Here is a 19,719-nt window from a genome sequence, read left to right as displayed (position 1 = left end):
CAAGACATTTCTCATTTCTTGGTTTTTTTGAATGGGAGGATAACCTAAAAGAAGACACAATTGATCAACAAGCATTTAATAATTAAGAGTTTACTTTTTGGGGGCAGTTCAGTGGCATAGAACATCAAATCTGGAATCAGGAGGACCTGGGTTCAAATCCTACATTAGACATTGAATAATTACCTAGCAATATGACATAGAGCAAGTCATTTAAACCCATTCATTGCCTTTTAAAAACCAAAAAAATAAGAAAGGGAGGGGTTTACTTTTTTCTTTGCATTGAGGTTATGAAAAACAAACAAAACAACAGAGTTTAAGAAAAAAGGGTAACTGGTTTGGTAGAAAAGAATACTACTATTATTCTGAAGCTTGGAAGAGAGAAGAATGAAAGAGGAAGAAGAGATGAAAAACTGAATGTTTGTAGATAAGACATAGCTATGATGGGCAGAAGCATTTTTAAATGTGCATTTTAAAAAAGACACAGAACACGATATTAGAAAACATTTAATTTCTGATTAGCTATTTGCAGACTTTTTCTGCCCAAAATATAATAGATTATAAATTCTTGGTTTGCCTTCAACATGATTGCATCCATTAAAAGGAAGAGTAATAGACAAAATCATCTAGTATTCTGGACATCCTTGTACTCCAAAGAAGGATGCTGCTGGCCCAGAACTGCTATTAAGTGAGTGGTCATTCAACATTGGTCAGAGGAAGAAGATATGAATAATGTGAGTGAATCTTGACCAAAGGGTTACAAAAAGTATCTATTTGTCAATATGAAAAATGATAGAGAGTTCTGCTGTCTTCTCAAGACATATATACAGAACATGAGAACCCCTTCAGACCAATAAAATTTGACAACCACTACCCAATTGCAGTGATACACATGAGGGAAAAATGAAAAACCTAGAAAGGATTAGGGAGTACCTGGAAAAACAAAACAATGCTGAGAAATTTAGGGGTTTAGGTGGTATTTTCTATCACTACTGATTGCTGTATGTAGAGGAGAAATTATATATATATATATATATATATATATATATATATGTGTGTGTGTGTGTGTGTGTGTGTGTGTGTGTGTGTGTGTGTGTGTATATATATATATATATATATATATATATATATATATATTCACACACATGAAAGGAATATGGATTTATGGACCTGATTTAAAAAGGCAAAAATGATAGACTTCTGGTCAGAAATTAACTGTCCTAAATACTACCTAATAAAAAAAGTGTGCTTATTTAAATATGGTACAGGGGTCTTTAAAAACTGAAAAGGAAATAATAAGATTAAGTTTATCTATCACAAAGGTACCATAGATGATTAGTATTTATTAAAAAAGCAGAACATATCATGAGAAGACCAATAATTACTTGAAAGGTAAGAGGTAGCCATAAAACACATGATCTAAATAAAACTTTGCAAAGAATGAGCAATCATAATAGTAAACATCAGTTCCTAAAGCAATGCAATTTTTTTTCATTTTTTCCAAGGCAAAGGGAATTAAGTGACTTGCCCACGGTCACCCAGCTAGGTAATTATTATGAATTGTCTGAGGCTGGATTTGAACTCAGGTACTCCTGACTCCAGGGTCAGTGTTCTAGCCATTGTGCCACCTAGCCACCTTTTAAAGCATTGAAATTGTTGAAGGAACTAGTAATTCCAATCTGTATCTGGAAGAAGATAATTTATACCAAAGGGATAGAGCTGACAAAGTGCTAAGCAAAGTAGCAATGTTTGTTAAAATATATACTCAAAAAGAAATTTTTGTACACAAGTGGTACTAGAAGGAGGAAGAAATATAGACAGATAGAGTTGGCAAGGATAAAATGAAGGTGAAAGAAAAACCATACTGTCATAGAAGCATATTAAAGAATAATAGAACAGAAGGATAAATTGTATGAGAAGGTTGAGAGAGAACAAACCTGGCACAGAAGCATGATATGGTGTTGTTGAAAAACTTTTATTATGTGACTAACTGTTTGTGACCCTTCTCTACACAAAACATGATAGATTATAAATTCTTGGTTTGCCTTCAACATGATTGCATCCATCAAAAGATAGAGTAACAGACAAAATCATCTAATATTCTTGATATAAATATGACCTAGATGGAACAAGTGGTTACAGAAGTAGTAATAATAGGAAACACATGGCAGAGTTTCTGAAGGAGGAGCAAAGGAAAATAAATCAATGTTCTAACATTCAACTTAGATATGAAGAGAGGACTTGTTAAAAAATAGAAAAAAGTGGGAATCAACAGTCTCATAATTTGCAGAGGAATTTTAGCTAAGAAAGATCTGAACTTTTCAAAATTGAAATTCTGTAAATCCAAATAAAAATGACTTAGATTTAGAAGAAATATAATAGTTTCCTAAAGAGAATAATATGACTTCATGAGAACTCCTTGATTAGATTGTTTTTAATTTTTTGATGTTAGAAAAGGGAAGCAAGAACAAATAACAGAATGAGTACAAAAATGTAGCCTGTCTCTTTAAAAAAAGGATTTCTGGAACACTCAAGTACAAATGAAATGGTAACAAGAAGACGGTCAAATAAGGGATAAGATTCCTGTTTGAGACAGATAAAAGAGTGTTAAATACTAAACATGATAGAAAAAAAAAGATGAAAAAATGCTGGCGGGGATTTGGAAAAATGGAGACACTAATACACTATTATAAATTATAAACAGGTCCAGTCATTCTGGAGAAAAAATTGGAACTATGCCCAAAAACCTATACAATTATTTGTCCCACTTCGACCCAAAGAGATTGAAGAAAAAAGAAAAGGACCTATATAAACAAAAAATATCTGTATCAGCTTTTTTGTGGTGGCAAAAAATTTGAAATTCCTAAATGAATTGATACAAAATTGAGTAGAACCAGGAGCATATTGTTCACAATACTGACAATATTGTAACTATGATCAACTGTGAAACATTTAGTTACCCTTACGAATATAAAAAATTAAGATAATACTGAAGGACCTCCAGAGGGAAAACTGAACAACTCTGAAGGTTGAAATTTCATTTTTCACTTTTTCATTCTGACATTTTTTGCATCAAATATAATATGGAAGTAAGTTCTGCATAATTTCATCTTTACATGTTGCTTGCCTTGTAAATGGGTGGTGGAGAGAGAAACTTCAGAAAATTTTTAAAAAGATGAATGTTAAAACAATAACATTTTTAAACAATTCTTTGTAAAAAGCATATTTATAATTGCTTATATCACAGCAATGCTCCATTGCCTTAAGTTCCATAATTAGGCATTGCAGATTGATGGGCATTTACTTTGTTTATGGGTCTTTGTTTATGTAAAGATTGTTTTGAGGGGTAGCTAGGTGGTACAGTGGTTAGAGCACTGGCCCCAGAGTCAGGAGGACCTGAGTTCAAATGCAGCCTCAGGCACTTAATAATTACCTAGCTATGTGGCCTTGGGCAAGTCACTTAACCCCATTGTCTATTAACCCCCCCCCAAAAAAAAAAGATTGTTTTGAAATATTTCTGAGAATATTTGAGAGCATTTAACTATTGTTTTTATTTTCTTTAGTTTATTTGCTTAAATTCAATCTACCTATTTGACCCAGAAACCAGCTAATCCCACTGGTGATTGGTTTGGGGTTTAATCTTCAACATTTCTTACCTATATCAATTGAACTCTTTTTAAATATCACTCTGAACCTCCAGTCTTGAAAGTCGATGTTATTGATACTGGGTTTAGTATGAAGAACCAAACACCCTAGCTGTAGCTCAGAACTCCTAAATTCAAGCAGTTCACTAGAATCTGCCTCCTCTCTACAGATTATAGATGTGACCTAGAACATGCTACTATTAAAAGTGTATTTCATGAGACTTAGGAGGGAAACCACTGATTACTTTGAACTACTCTGCATTCATCAAGAACAGTATTCTTCTTTTCATTTTCAATGTCCTAAATAAATTAGGAAATTTGGAGATAAAGTGTACCTAGATTTCAGCAGAGGATATAACAAAAGTCTTTTCTATACTTTTGGACAAGATAGAAAGATATAGATCAGACAATAGGACATTTAGGAGCATTTTTATCTAGTTGAATAAATCTTCACAAAGAATAGTTTTTAATGAGTTTGACTCAGAAAAAAAGAAGAGTAATGGATACTTTATGTCTTTGACTTAGTTCTGTTCATTCTTTTTATCAGTGACTTGAATGAAAGCATACTTTTAAAATTATAGATGGGATTCTTGGAGGAGGAAAGGAGAGGTAAAATGTTCTAAGATATTTCATGTAAAAGAATGCAGAATAAGCTTTTGCAATGGAGTGGAAGGTGGGAAAGGAGCGGGGGATGACTGAGCCTTCATTCTCATCTCCTGAACGAAGATGTTCAGTTTTGCTGGGTAGTTGATTCTCAGTTATAATCTAAGCTATTTTGCTGTCCAGAATATCATATTTCAAGTACCATGAACCCTTAATATAGATGCTGCTAAATCCTGTGGAATCCTGATTATACAGTATGATATTTAAACTGTTTCTTTTTGGCTGCTTGTAATATTTTCTCTTTGACCTGGGAGTTCTGGCATTTGGCTATAATCTTTCGGGGAGTTTTTATTTTGGAATCTCTTTCAGGAGGTGATCGGTATATTCCCTCAGTTTCTATTTTATCCCTCTGCTTCTATGATATCAAGGTAATTTTCCTGGAGATTTTCTTTAAAAATGAAGTCTAGGCTCTTTTCATGATCATGACTTTCAAGTAGACCAATAATTTTTAAGTTAACTCTTCTGGTTCTGTTTTCCCTGTCAGTTGTTTTTCCAATGAACTATTTCACATTTTCTTCTAGTTTTTCATTTTTCTGTTTTGTTTTAACATTTCTTGATTTCTCCCAGTCATCATCTTCACTTAGTTCCATTCTACATTCAAAAGAGCTATTTTCTTCAGAGAGTTTTTTTTAATTTTTTCTATCTGACCAATTCATCATTTTAAGGTAATGTTCTCCTCATTGACCTTTTGGACTACTTGTTCCATTTTACCTAACCTGTTTTTTTTTTTACCAAAATAATAATAATTTTGGCATCTCCTTCACCAAGCTGCTGACTTGGTTTTCATGATTTTCCTGCATTACTCTCATATATTTTCCCAGTTATTCTACTACCTTCCTATCTTGAGTTTCAAAATATTTTTTGAGTTCTTCCACAGCCTGAGACCAATTCCTATTTTTCTTGGAGGATTTGGATAGAGAAGCTTTGTTTTTGTGACTTGCTGGGTATATATTCTGATCCTCCATGGGACCAAAGTAATCATTTATGGTCAGATTCTTTTTCTTCTGTTGTTTGCTAATTTCCTCAGTCTATGACCTGATTTTAAGATACTTCTCAAGTTTTTGAGTGTTTTGGAGGTACCTCCTCAGGGACCTTAATTCCTTCAGGGTTTTATGAGATGCTCTGACTGCTCTCCTGCCTTGTGCCCTGGTCTATGGATGATCAGAAGTCCATCCCTTGGCCCTGGAGCTGTGAGGAGGGTCCCTGTTCTGCTATGGCAGTATGGGGGCTTAGAATGTGACCTGGATCTGAGTATGGACAAAGCAATAGATGTCCCAGGTTTAGAGATATCAACAGTCTCCCCAGTCCCCCCTTACCAATCTGTGAACTGAGTGTTCTGGAAGCCACTGCTGGGTGGCTTCACAGACCTACTTCCAGTTCCTGGGGCTTAGTCTGTGCCAAGGCCCGAGTTATACTGGGTTTCATGCTCATTCTGACAGAGTTTTCCTGCTAACCTTCCAAGTTGTCCCTGGTGATCCCTGGACCAAGAGGTCTGGAAACTGTTCCTGCTGCCACAGAGCTCCATGGGTTATGCCTGAAAGGCTAGAGCTGGTTCACTCTGGAATGACTTGGCCCAGGCTAGGTTGTGGCTCTTTCCCACCCCAGTGGAACAGACCATTCCTGTGCATCTTTCAATTTATCTTGGGTAGAAAAATTGTTTTGCTCAGACTTTCTGTGGGTTCTGTCACTCTAGAATTTGATTAGAGTTATAATTTTAAGGCATTTGAAGTGTTCTGGGGGAGAGCTTCTGGCAATGTCTGCTTCCACACTGCCAGCTTGGCTCTGCCCCTGGGAGGTACTATTTCCCCCCCAAAAAAAACTATGATGGAAATTTAGAGCATAAAGGAATGTTAGTAATCATCTAAATTTCATTTTATGTGTGAAGAAAGTTAGTTCAAGGAAGGATAAGCAGTTGTTCCATGATTGTGTGTGCCCACACAAATAGACCCATACAAACATAGTGATGATTCTGGAATTCAAACTTGGATCATAATTGCAAATATTCCCCACTTTAAAATGCAAAATGCTATCTCCTGCAAAGTTGTATATATATTTTAAATAAATAGAAAGAAATTGGAATCTGAATTGTAGTCGAGTTTGACTTAATTTACCATAAAGATTATAATATATATTATAAATGATATAGTAATTATTAGAAACAGCTTGACTTCATCAAAAACAGGTCATCATAAACTAACTATATATATATATATATATATATATATATATATTTATTTTCTTTGTATTCTCTTTCTTTACTCTAGTACAAGGGTGAGTAACCTTTTTTCTGCAAAGCATCATGTGGATATTTATAACATCATTTGCTTGTTATAGTTGGTCAACTATTTAATTAATTCATCCCTAAAAAGCTCCTAGATTTATTGAATTTAAGCCCTGACTGTGGTTGCCATTGCAATACAGACCACAGGCTTTATAAAACCAGCAGACCATATGTTTTTCATCCCTTTTGTAGTAGATTGGGGGAATGCTACAAATACAATTTGAGGTTTCAGCAAAGCATTTGAAAATCTCTTTCTTCTTTATAGGTCAGAATCATGTCCAAAATGACTAATCTTTTTGTCACTTCCTACATCTTATAATAGATAAAATCATCTTTCAGTCAAGTAATGAGCCTGCACTGTCTTTTCCTTAGTTTCCTCAGAAAGTGGGCATGGCCATATGCATACATGCTTGCCCTAGATATTGTGTAGGAAAGATTATTTTACTGCAACCTGTGGATCAAGTCATTACAAAGAGTATCAAATGCTGTAGATATAATGCTCAATCGGATAACAAACAGAATTACAGTCATATTCAAGGTACAAGGTAAACATTGGAATAATAACTCAAGAAGAAGAAATACAAACATAGAAGAGACCATATAGAGAATAATGATTCATGAAAATCTTGGAGGGAAAAGTACCATTTTTAAGTCATGAGCTATTGCAATGATCATAACTGGGGAATGATAGATCAAGGAAAATCCTTCTGTGGCATCCCTTTGTATATCAGTTAATATATGTAAAGCATTTTACAAATATTGAATCACTGGAAATTTTTAATGTGTTTTTACTATCATCATCATCATTATTATAATTCTAAATTATCTTGATTACATATGCCTATATTGTCTCCCCCAATAGAATGCAAAGTCCATAAGAGCAGGGATTGTTCATTCAATTTATTCTAATGCCAGAACTGGGTAGACTGCCTGGTAGTTAAAGAGAAAGAAACTAATGACAGCTATACCCCAGAGTTGCTTCTATTTGTTTTTTTCTTGTTTTTTTTTTAAGATACATACCACACATTATCTAGAATTATTTACTTCCTTCACTCTGAGTAAGCAACTTTTATTTCCTTTCTTCCATTTTTGACAGGCATTAAATGCATTCCTTTGTTCTGGCCCTATCAACCACATTTGAGCATTTGGAGTGTGTAAAGAAAAAAGCAAGAACAAATCTACAGGAGATAGGAGAATGTGAAGAGTTTTGTTTTTTTAATCACATTTCAGGTGGTGCCATCTTTCAGCACAACAAAAGATGAAAACATTTCCACTATCACATTTTCACTTCTTTTGTATTGTCTAACAAGTATAGCAAAATTGATACCACCGATGTCAACAAGAAGATTGTTTGAAGAAATTGCCTCAAAATTATTTAAACATCCTACGGTCTTTTATTTTTTAATACCAAGTAAAATTTCAATTGGGTGTATAATAGGTAATTTCAGTCTGTGTGTGTTTGTGTGTGTGTGTGTGTGTGTGTGTGTGTATGTTCATGTGTTTAAGTCAAAGAAAGGAATCTTAAGCCAAAGATGGAATGATTACTGACTAATTGAGTATGTTATAATATGCTGAAAACTGGTTAGACTAAATGACTTTGAGATCTCATCGAATTCTGAAATTCTGTGATTCCATGAATTAAGCATTAATGTTGCAAAATAACAAAAGGAAAAAAAAATTATATGGCAAGCACTAGACCTGGAGTTTGGAAGATGAGTTAAAAACTGACCTCCAAAGTTTGCTAGCTCTATGACACTGAGCAAGTCACTCAAACTGTTGGCTGGGCATCAGTTTCTTCATTTTCAAAATGAAGATAATAAATATCTACCACATAGATTTGTTGCGAGGATAAAATGAGATATATCTGTAAAAGACTTTATAACCTGAAAGCAGTATACTGAAGATATCTATTAATAAGGCCAGTATTAAAAAATTGCTCTTTTTTGTTTTTTGTTTTCACAGGATTACTATCTTTTGAGCTTGTCATATTTTACCTTACCCACATTATAAATATATAGAATTACATGAGAATTCACCTTCACTCTATTTAGATCCACATCATGTTTCAGATGAGCTATTACACTGCTTCCTACTTGGTCTCCGTGCCTCACATTTAGTCTTACTTCAATTTATTTTTGACAAAGCTGCTAAATGACAATCCTAAAATTTTATTCCTCCACTACTCAATACTCTTCACAGGCTCCTTTTTGCTTCAAGGAACAAATATCAACTACTCTTTTTGACATTTATAGCTCCTCACAACCTGATTCCAAACCACCTTTCCAGGTTCGTTACTCCCCATAATGCATTGTTCAATCTAACCCAGTGGACTTTCTTGAAGTTTTTAATAGAACAGATTTTATCCACAATTCCAATGTCTTCACAGGGACAAAGTCTCATAACTGTAATTGACTCCCTTCCTTCTTACTCTTGGAAACAATAGCTTCTTTGAAAAAAAATATTTATACACACACATATGTTTATTCAGGTAAATGAAGATTTATTGATTGATTTATTGACTCATTTAGAGCCTAAAGGAAAGTTAGTGTCAACTAGTACAATTGCTCTCATTTTACATCTGAGGAAACTGCCTCAGAGAAGTGATATCCAGGAGACAGTTAAGTGTGAGCTCAGATGGTGATTGAACTCAGGTCCTTACATTACAAATTCAGTCATCCTTCTGAACCATCCTGCTTTCTCTTTTACTTTTAGTAACAATTCACATCAGTTTATAGATAATTAAGTTATACTCAGACTCTGATTAAAATATAAGAAATTTCTATGTGCTCCTACTTAAAAAAATTTCATCATTAATAAATGAGCAGTCATAGTTTCTTTTTCCACTCTATTAAACTTTCTGTATGCAATTATTTTATATTACTCTAATGCACATATTATTGAATAATAAAATGTCTCGTGTATTTTGACTGACAATTAACTGGTTTTGAATCAGTTTAGTAAAAGGAACTCAAATTCTGTAAATTCTCATTTAAATATCTCTAGGCAATCTGTAATGCAGTCAAGGAATGACATGACAAGGTGACAGGGACTGGTTTCGTTGTTAAGAATAATATAAGCAACCTCCTGTACAATATCCCTTTATTGAATTTTGTTTAATTAAGATTGTCTAGTTGTATGTCTAGCCTACTGAGCTACTTCACCAGAATGTCCATCTTGGATCATACAATTAAAAAGGAGGAAAGTTAGTTATGCAAGGAGAATACAGACAATCTGAATAATTTATCACTATTCCTTTTTTTTTGCATTAAATGATCTAAAGGAAATTCTTGCATTTCAGATGGATCATTGATAGGATTCATAGAAATCAGAGATAAGAATTTCTTGAGTTGATAACACTTGCATGGACCATGACCTTCACAATTGCTGGATGTAAAACAAGTTTTCAACTCAAGATATCACAGAGGATCTTCAGTAAAGGTCTCTCTCTTCTGGGTAAAGGGGGAAGCATAGCCCAGTTTTGTGGGTGGAAAAGCCAGAGGGAAGTTCTTAACCACTGTGTAGCTCAGATCCTGGCTCTGCAAGCCAGAGGTGCAGCATTCCAGTAGTGCGGGCACCAATCCTAGTTTGAAAGACAGAGTCTGAGCCTTGGAAAGGCTGGTACAACAGACCAGACTGGCTTGGGAAGAAACTGCTACCTAGTAAAGCCTTGGTATAAACTAGGAAACAAACCTCTGTGTGGACAATGCCTGGGTTGCAAAGACAACACCTGGGTAAGTAATTAGCCAGAGACCCCGGCCCCAGCACAAAACATTTGGGACTATACTCACTGTATCCCAAGAACAGAGCACAACTATCAAATGAGTAAAAGAACAAAAAGTGCTAACCATAAAAATTCAATCTCAGAATACAAAAGCAATGAATAATTGCTTATATGTGAAACCTCAAAGGAATTTATGAATTGATTTCAAATGTAAACGCTCTTGGAAGAGCTCAAAAAGAAATTAAAAATAGAGGAGAGGAAGAATAAAAACTTAGGGAGAAATGAGAGATGTGCAGGATAATTATGAAAAATTGACTAAAGTTATCAATTCCTTTAAAAGTAAAAATGATAACCTGGGAAAAGAATGCAAATAATCAAAATATAAAATCAATCAACTGGAAAAGGAATGAAACTCCACCAAAAGTAAAATTAAGCAACCTGAAAAGGAAACTGAAGAAAAAGAAACCTTAAAAATGAGAACTGGAAAAATGGAAACTAATGACTCTGAGTCACTAAGATTTCATCAAACAAGATTAAAATGTTGAAGAGAATAGAAGAAAATGTAGTATATTTTAGAGGGGGGAAAATCTATTAAATAGATTCAGGAGAGATAATTTTGTTTTAGGCTTTTTTTTTTTGCAAGGCAATGGGGTTAAGTGTCTTGCCCAAGGCCACACAGCCAGGTAATTATTAAGTGTCTGAGGCCATATTTGAACTCAGGTACTCCTGACTCCAGGGCCAGTGCTCTGTCCACTGCACCACCTAGCTGCACCCTGGAGAGATAATTTGCGAATTATTGGTCTACCTGAAACCCTCAATTAAAAGAAAGAACTCTAAAATATCTTTCAGTAAATTATCATGGAAAACTGACATAAGACGTGGAATTGAACTTAAATGAATTTGCTTTACTTGATACTTTGGCTACAATTAGAGGGAGCATAATTAGAGGTGGATGGTAAAAATGATTAAAGAAGTGATTTTGTTTTAGTTGATACTTAAGTTATTGAGGATATTTGCAATGAGGATGTGAAGAAACTGATTATAATTTTATCTTATTTATTGACTCTTGAGAAGTGTATTTATAATGGGACAGAAGAAGGAATTGTACTTGGACAGAAATAATAGGTAGGAAGTAACTATGAGATAATGTGGCTTATAAATCATTTACTCAATCAATCAACCTTTGAAAAATGTACTTCTATCAGGATAGATTTAGGGAGTGTATTTTGACCTGTAGGTATAAGACAAGATTAAGCAATAAAGATGTGAAAAGAAGGACTATAGTAGAGCCTTGGCTTTAGAGGATAAATAACAACACAAGAAGGGAGAGTGAGAATACTGAGTAAATCCTAGTCTCAAATGATTTGACCCCAAGTGGAAATAACAGTCTCCCAATTGCCTTTAAAAATTTATTCTACCCTACAGGAAAGTGGGGAGGAGGGAAAGGAAAGGAAGGGGAAGTAAAGACTAATAATGGGGGTAGCAGGTGGTGCAGTGGATAGAGCACCGGCCCTGGAGTCAGGAGAACCTGAGTCAAATGCGACCTCAGATGCTTAATCATCACCTGTGTCACCTTTGGCAAGTCACTTAATCCCACTGCCTTACAAAAAAAAAGGGGGACTAATAAAAGGTAAAGTGTAAGTAAAATTAAAGGGAAAGTTAGAAAGGGAGCCAAAGATTAGGGGGGAATAATAAGAGGACAGGAAAGAGAAAAGTATAAACAAGGAAGGGAAGTATGGAGGGAAACACAAAGTTAGCAATCTTAACTATAAATGTAAGTAGGATAAAGTCTCCCATAAAATGGAAGCAGATATGGATTAAACATAACAGAATGGATTAAAAACAGAATCTTATAATATATTGTTTATTAGAAACAGATTTGTAGTAGAGAGATGCACACAGGGTAAAGGTAAAAAGGTTGGAGTAAAATATACTGTGCTTCAGTGTAAGCAAAAAAAAGAACCCCAACCCCCCTAAAAAAAACAGGGGTAGCAATCCTGATATAAGATAAATCAAAAGCAAAAATAGATTTCATTAAAAGGGATATATGACCTTAAAATGCACCATAGACAATGAAGTAATATCAGTGTAAAACAAATATGCACCAAGTGGTTTAGCATTCAAATTCTTAGAAGACAGAGGGACATAGACAGAAAAATTATTATAGTGGGGGACCTTAAACTTTCTCTCTCAGAATTAGATATATCTAATTATAAACTAAACAAGAAGGTAAATAGAATTTTAGGAAAATTAGGTTTAGGTATGATAGATCTCTGGAGAAAACTGAATGGGGATCAAAAGGAATATACCATATTTTCTGTAGTACATGGCATCTTCACAAAAAATAGACCATATATTAGGACATAAAAGCCTTAAAATCAAAAGCAGAAGGAAGAAATATTAAATATACTCTCTTCATATAAGGATGCAATAAAAATTATATGATATAAAAATCTATGGAAAGATGACCAAAAAATTAGTTGGAAACTAAATAACCTAATTTTAAAGAATGAGTGAATCAAAAAACAAATCATAAAAATAAACAGCTATTCCATCCAGACAATGATAACAATGAGACAACATACCAAAATTAATAGCATGCAGACAGAGAAGTATTAGTGAAAATTTTATTTCTCTAAATGCTTATATGAATAAAATAGAGACAATGGAGATCAAAGAACTGGACATACAATTAAAAAACCTAGAAAAAGAACAAATTATAAATCCCCAAGTAAATAACAAATTTAAAATTCTGAAAATCAAGGGAGAAATTAATTAAATTAAAAGAAGGGAGACTACTTAACTAATAATTAAAACCAAGTTGGTTTTATAAAAAAAACAGTTAAATTTAGCTAATGTGATTAAAACCATAGAAAATCAAATGCCCAATGTCAAAGATGAAAAGGAGGTGAAAGGAAGAAACCAATTTACCCAACTGTATGCCAAAAAATTTGGCAATCTAATTAATAGAGATGAATATTTATAATCAAATAAGATGCTCAGATTAACAGGAGAGGGAATAAAATTCTTAAACCATCATTTCAAAAAAAAGCAATTAAGAAACCATCAATAAAAACGCTAAGAAAAATTTTCCTGGCCCAGTTGGATTTACAAGTGAATTCTATAAAGCATTTAAAGAAAAATTAATTCCAATATCATGTAAACTATTTAAAAATAGAAAGAAAATACATAGAAAAAATAAATAAATAAAAATAATAAAATAATAAAAAATTGAAAGAAAAACAGAAAAAAAAGAAATTCCCTTTATGCCTCCAATATTGTGCAGTCAAAGTAGACAAAGAAAATTATAGACCAATCTGCCTAATGAACATTGATTGAAAATTTTTAATTAAAATTTTAGCAAAGTTATTACTAGGATAATACACCATGATCAGGAAAACAGTCAATATAATTGGCCATATCAATAATAAAACTAAGAAATCATATTATAATCTAAATAGATATTGAAAAAGACTTTGACAAAATACAACACCCATTCCTTTTCAAAACACTACAGAGTACAGAAAGTTTTCCTTAAAATAATAACCAGTATCAGCATTAGGGGTCAGAGCCAAGACGGCAGCAGGAAGGCAGGAATTCCCAGAAACTCACTCCTCCCCAAAACTCCAAGAGTCATCAAATATGACCCTGGTCAAAATTTAGAGGGGCAGAATCCATAGAAAGACTGAGTGATATAATTTCTCAGTCCAAGATAACTTAGAAGTTCCACAAGAAAGGTCTGCTTCACTGGAACCAGGGGTAGAACCACAGCACAGCTGCAGCTTAGTGCAGCCGGACTGGAGCAAACCAGCTCTAACCTTCCAGGAACAGCCTGTGGGGATGCCTGGGTCCTAGGGGTGCCTGGGTTAGTGTAAGAAGGGGCAGTTTCCAGACCTTTTGGCCCACAGATAACCAGGGACAGCTTGAAGGGGTGACGAGAGAATTCTTCCACACCAGGGAGTGTGGAACAGAGTGCTAGTCTCAGAGCAGCCCTGCAGTGAGAAGCTGTAGTGGGCATCAGCAGAGCCGCCCAGCACTTCCAGAGCTCCTAGCCGAAAGATAGTAATGGGGTTGGGGGAGACTGCAGAGGTCCCTCTGCTCTTCCTGGGGCAGGACTCTGCTGTATGCTCACACTCAGATCCATGTTACAATGGGCTCCACACTACATAGCTGAGCAGGGATCCTCCTCACAGCTCCAGGGCAAAAGGGAGGGCCTGTGGTCATCCACAAACCAGGGCAGAGGCAAAAGAGCAGTCAAAGCTTCTCATAAAATCATGGAGGAATTAAGGTCCCTGTGAGGTGTCCCCAAAAGCCCCCAAAGACTTGGAAGGGAGATATGTCAGTTGAAAGATGAGGAAATGAGCAAACAACAGAAAAAGAATTATCTGATCATAGAAAATTACTTTGTTCCCATGGAAGATCAAAATACACACTCAGAAGATGAAAAAGTTGAAGTTCATATATCCAAAGCCTCCAAGGGAAGTAGAAAATGGGCTCAGGCAACAGAAGAGCTTAAAAAAGACTTTGAAAAACAATTAATTGAGGTAGAGGAAAAACTGGGAGAAGAAATGAAAGCAATGCAGACAAATCATGAAAACGAAGCCAGCATCTTAGTGAAAGAAATACAAAAAAAATACTGAAGAAAATAACATATTAAAAACCAGTTCAGACCAAATGGAAAAAAACAGCCCAAAAGGCTAATGAGGAGAATGCCTTAAAAAACAGAATTGACCAGCTGGAAAAGTAGATAAAAAAGTTCTTTGAAGAAAATAATTTCTTTGAATGTAGAATGGAGCTAAAGGAAGGTGAAGACTTTGTGAGAACTTCAGAAACAATAAAACAATATCAAAAAACCCTCAAATTAGAAAATGTAAAATATCTCATTGGAAAAACAACTGACCTCAAAAACACATCCAGAAGAGATAATTTTAAAATATTGGGCTACCTGAAAGTCATGACCAGGAAAAGAGCTTGGACTTCATTTTTTAAGAAATAATCCAGCAAAATTGCCCCGAGATCCTAGAAGCAGAGGGTAAAATAGAAATTGAGGGAAATCACTGATCACCTCCTGAAAGAGATCCCAAAAAAAAACTCCTAAGGATATTCTAGCCATATTCTAAAACTCCCAAGACAAAGAGTAAATACTAATAGCTGCCGGAAACAAACAATTCAACTACCATGGCTATATAGTCATGATTACACAGGATTTGACAGTGTCTTCATTAAAGGGTTATAGGGTTTTGGATTATGATGTGGAAGTCAATTGAGAATCAAACACTCAGCCAAGCTGAACATTCTCTTTCAGGGGAAAAGATGGACTTTCAGTGAAAGAGGGGACTTTCAAACTTTCCTATTGAAACAATCAGAGATGAACAGAAAGTTTCATCTCCAAGTACAGGACTCAGGTGAATCATAGAGAGGGTGGATGAGAAGAACTAATTATGAGGAACTTAATGATGTTGAACTGTTTATATTCCTGCATTTGAAGAAGATACTGATAATTCATATGAACCTGCTAATTTATGAGAAGTTAGAAGGAGTACATATATATACATATATACATATACATATATATACGTATATATATGTATATATGTATATATATGTATATGTATATATGTATATATATGTAGACAGGGCACAGGAGAGAGTTGAATATAATGATATAACATGGTATAAAGATGGAGTCAATGGGTGATAAAGGAAAGTACTGAGAGGAAGGGAAAGGAGAGGAAAAGGGCTAAGATATTTCACATAAAAAAAGCAAGAAAAAGTTTTTGCAATGGAGTGGAATGGGGAAAGTTGAGGGAGAATGAGTGAACCTTCATTCTCATCAGAAATGGTTCAGAGAGGAAATAACATACACACTTAATAGAGTAAATAAATCTATCTTACCCTAGATAAAAATGAGAGAAAAGGGATGGAATAAGGGGGGAGGAGGAGTAAGTGATAGAAGAGAGGGAAGATCATGGGAGGAATACAACACACTTTCTAAGCAGGGACAGGATGAAAGGAGAGAGAGAATAGAATAAATTATAATGGGAAGGAGTGGAGGGAAATAGTAATAGCAACTGTGGAATAATATTGATGCAATTTCTCTGGTGAACTTATGATAAAGAAGGCACCTCATCTGAGAGACAGAGCTGTTGGAATCTTAAGACACTGACATATACTTTTTTTCCTCTCACTATTCTTGATGTTTCTATGTCTTTCGTTGGAGTAGGGGGGTTTATGTTTACTCCCACAACAAGATTATTGTAATAAAATAAAATTAATTAATTAAATTGTCACTCAGAAACAAAATAATAAACAGTATCCTCTTAAATCCATCAACAAACATTATATGTTTATATAGGAGAATTTCCAATAAGATCAGGGATGAAACGAGGATTCCCATTATCATCGCTAATATTCAATACAATATTAGAAATGTTATTTTTAACAATAAGATAAGAAAGAAAAATTAACTAAATCAGAACTGTCAATGAGGAAACAAAACTTTCACTATTTACAGAGGATATGATGGTATACATAGAAAACCCTAGAAAATCAACTAAAAATGATTTGAAGCAATTATCCATTTCAGCAGGATATAAGATTAACTCATCTCTCCCTCTCTCTCTCTGAATATATATATATATATATATATATATATATATATATATACACACACACACATGAACAATAAAGCCCAAAGGCAAGAGATAGAAAGAGAAATTTCATTTTAAGTATAGATAGCATAAAATACTTGGGGACTATATGAAAACAATAACAAAATACGTTTCACACAAAAGTCAAATGTTAACAATTGGAATAATGTAAATTACTTATAGTTAGTATGAACTAATATAATAAAAATGAAAATTCTATCCAAAGTAAGTTACTTATTCAGTGCTATACCAATAAAGCTACCAAGAAACTACTTTACACTAGAAAAAATAGTAGCAAAATTTATCTGGAGTAACAAAAAGTCAAAAAATATCAAAGAAATAGATGAAAAAAATGTGAAGGAAGGTGGCCTAGGTGTGCTGGATCTAAAACTTTATTATAAAGCAGCAGTCATCAAAAGTACCTGATAATAGTTAAGAAATAGAGTAATGGGGGAGGCAAGGTGGAGTAGTGGATAAAGCACCTGCCTTGGAGTCAGGAGTACCTGGGTTCAAATCTGGTCTCAGACAATAATTACCTAGTTGTGTGGCCTTGAGCAAGCCACTTAACTCTGTTTGCCTTGCAAAAACCTAAAAAAAGTAGAGTAAGTACAAAAAACCTAATAAAATTATTATGGTAATCTACTCTTTGATAAATTCTAAGAAATTAGTTTATGGGATAAGAACTCAACATTTTATAAAAGCTGCTGGGAAAACTTGGAACTAATATGGAAAACATAGGCATAGATTTACATCTCATACCATATACCAAAATAAGGTCAAAATGGGTATATTAAGTGTGATACCATAGACCAATTAATATATCTTGGATGTATAGAGAGGAGAAAAGTTTATGAGCAAATAAGAAATAGAGAACTTTAAAAATTACCAAATGGATGATTTTTCATTGTATTCAATTTTAACAGTTTTTGCACAAATAAAACCAATACAGCCAAAGTGTAGAAGAAATGCAGAAAGCTGGAAAATTTTCTCAGTTGCTATTTCTGATAAAGGTCTCATTTCTAAAATTTATAGTTTACTTATTTAAAGTAATAAAACAAGTCAGTCACCAACAGATAAATATCCAATGGATATGAACAATCATTTTTCAGATTAAGAAATTATAGCTGCTTTAGTCATATCAAAAAGTGCTCCAAATCATTATTCATTAGTGAAATGCAAATTAAAGGATCTATGAGGTACTACCTCACACTTATCAGATGTCTAAGATGACAAAAAAGAAAAAAAAGAAGAACAATACTGGAGAAGATATGGAAAAATTGGGACATTAATGCACTGTTAGTACAGATGTGACCCAACCCTGCCATTCTGGAGAACAATCTGGAATTATGCCCAAAGGGAAATAAAACTGTTCTAATCCTTTGATTCAGTAATACCAATCCTTGTACTATATGCCAAAGAAATAAAAAAAAAAACTGGAAAAGTTTAACACATTCAGAAATATTTATAACAGCTCTTTTTGTAGTCGCAATGGATTGGAAATTGACGGAAATAGTCATCAGGATGACTGAATAAGTTATGCTATTTGGATGTTTTGCAATGCTACTGTTTTTTAAGAAATCCTGAAAATTTGATTAAAGAGCATCATGGAAAGACTTGTGTATACTAACTGATCCTGAGTGAAGTGACCAAATCCAACAGATTATATACACATTAACAACAACATTGTGAGATGATACATACAGCTCCTCTCATCAGTTCATGGATCATGGACAATCCTGAGAGATACTATGACCAATGTTGTCCACATCCTCTGAACACAAAGAAAAACAGGTTATGTTCACTTTTTTTAAAACTTCTTTTTTTTATTTTTCCTTTCTTTCTCATGGTTTTTTTCCCTTTTCCTTTAGTTATAATTCCTCTGTAACAATATGACTAATAAGGAAATATTTAAAGACAACTGTACACATGCAACTTTTACCAGATTTTTCACTACTCTGAGGAGGAGGGAGAAGAGAGAGAGAGTGGTTGAAAAATGTGGAACTTGAACATTGGCAAATGAATGAGTGTTGAAAACTACTTATTAATATAATTGGAAAAATAAAATAAAAGTTTAAATAAAAACAGAATTGTTTCTCCAATTAGTTATTGTATCTCCTTTTCTCATTTGTTCTGTTTTTTAAGGAATTGTTTTCTTCAATCAATTTTGTGCTTCCTTTTCCAAGCTATTGACTCTTTTTTATGTTTCTCTTATTTAATTCTAATTTATTTTCCCAATTTGTTCTGACTCTCTTATTTAATTTTTAAAATTCTTTGTAAGGCCTCCCAAGAGAACCTTTTATTTGAGATCAATACATACTTCCCTCTAGGGCTTCACATGCCGGCATTTTGACATTGTTGTCTTCTTATTTTGTAATTCGATCTTCCCTGTTGTCTTAAAAGCTTTCTATGATTGGGTCTCCTTTTTGGTTTGGTTTGGTTTTTGTTCATTTTTAGTCTATTTCATGATTTTTAATTTTGAGCTCCTACTGTGCAGCAGTTTCTGGGGCTAGCTTCTTGTTCTGGCAGCCAGGAGGATAACCCACTGTGCCGGAGGGCCTAACCTAGTCACACCTGTTCTGCTGGGTGTTTCAGAGCTGGTACTTTGTCTTCTGTGCTGGGTCTGGTGGTCTCCCAGCTAGTGTATGCTGGGCTCTGCTCCCTTTTTACCCAAGGGAGACAGACCTTTCCTGAAGTTCTTCCAAGTTATTTTAAGCTGGAATACTGTTTTATTCCATCTTTTTGAGTTCTGTCTCTCTAAAATCT

Source organism: Macrotis lagotis, chromosome X (genome assembly GCF_037893015.1).
Source record: "Macrotis lagotis isolate mMagLag1 chromosome X, bilby.v1.9.chrom.fasta, whole genome shotgun sequence".
Taxonomy (NCBI): Eukaryota; Metazoa; Chordata; class Mammalia; order Peramelemorphia; family Peramelidae; genus Macrotis; species Macrotis lagotis.
Note: the sequence above shows the minus strand (reverse complement) of the source record.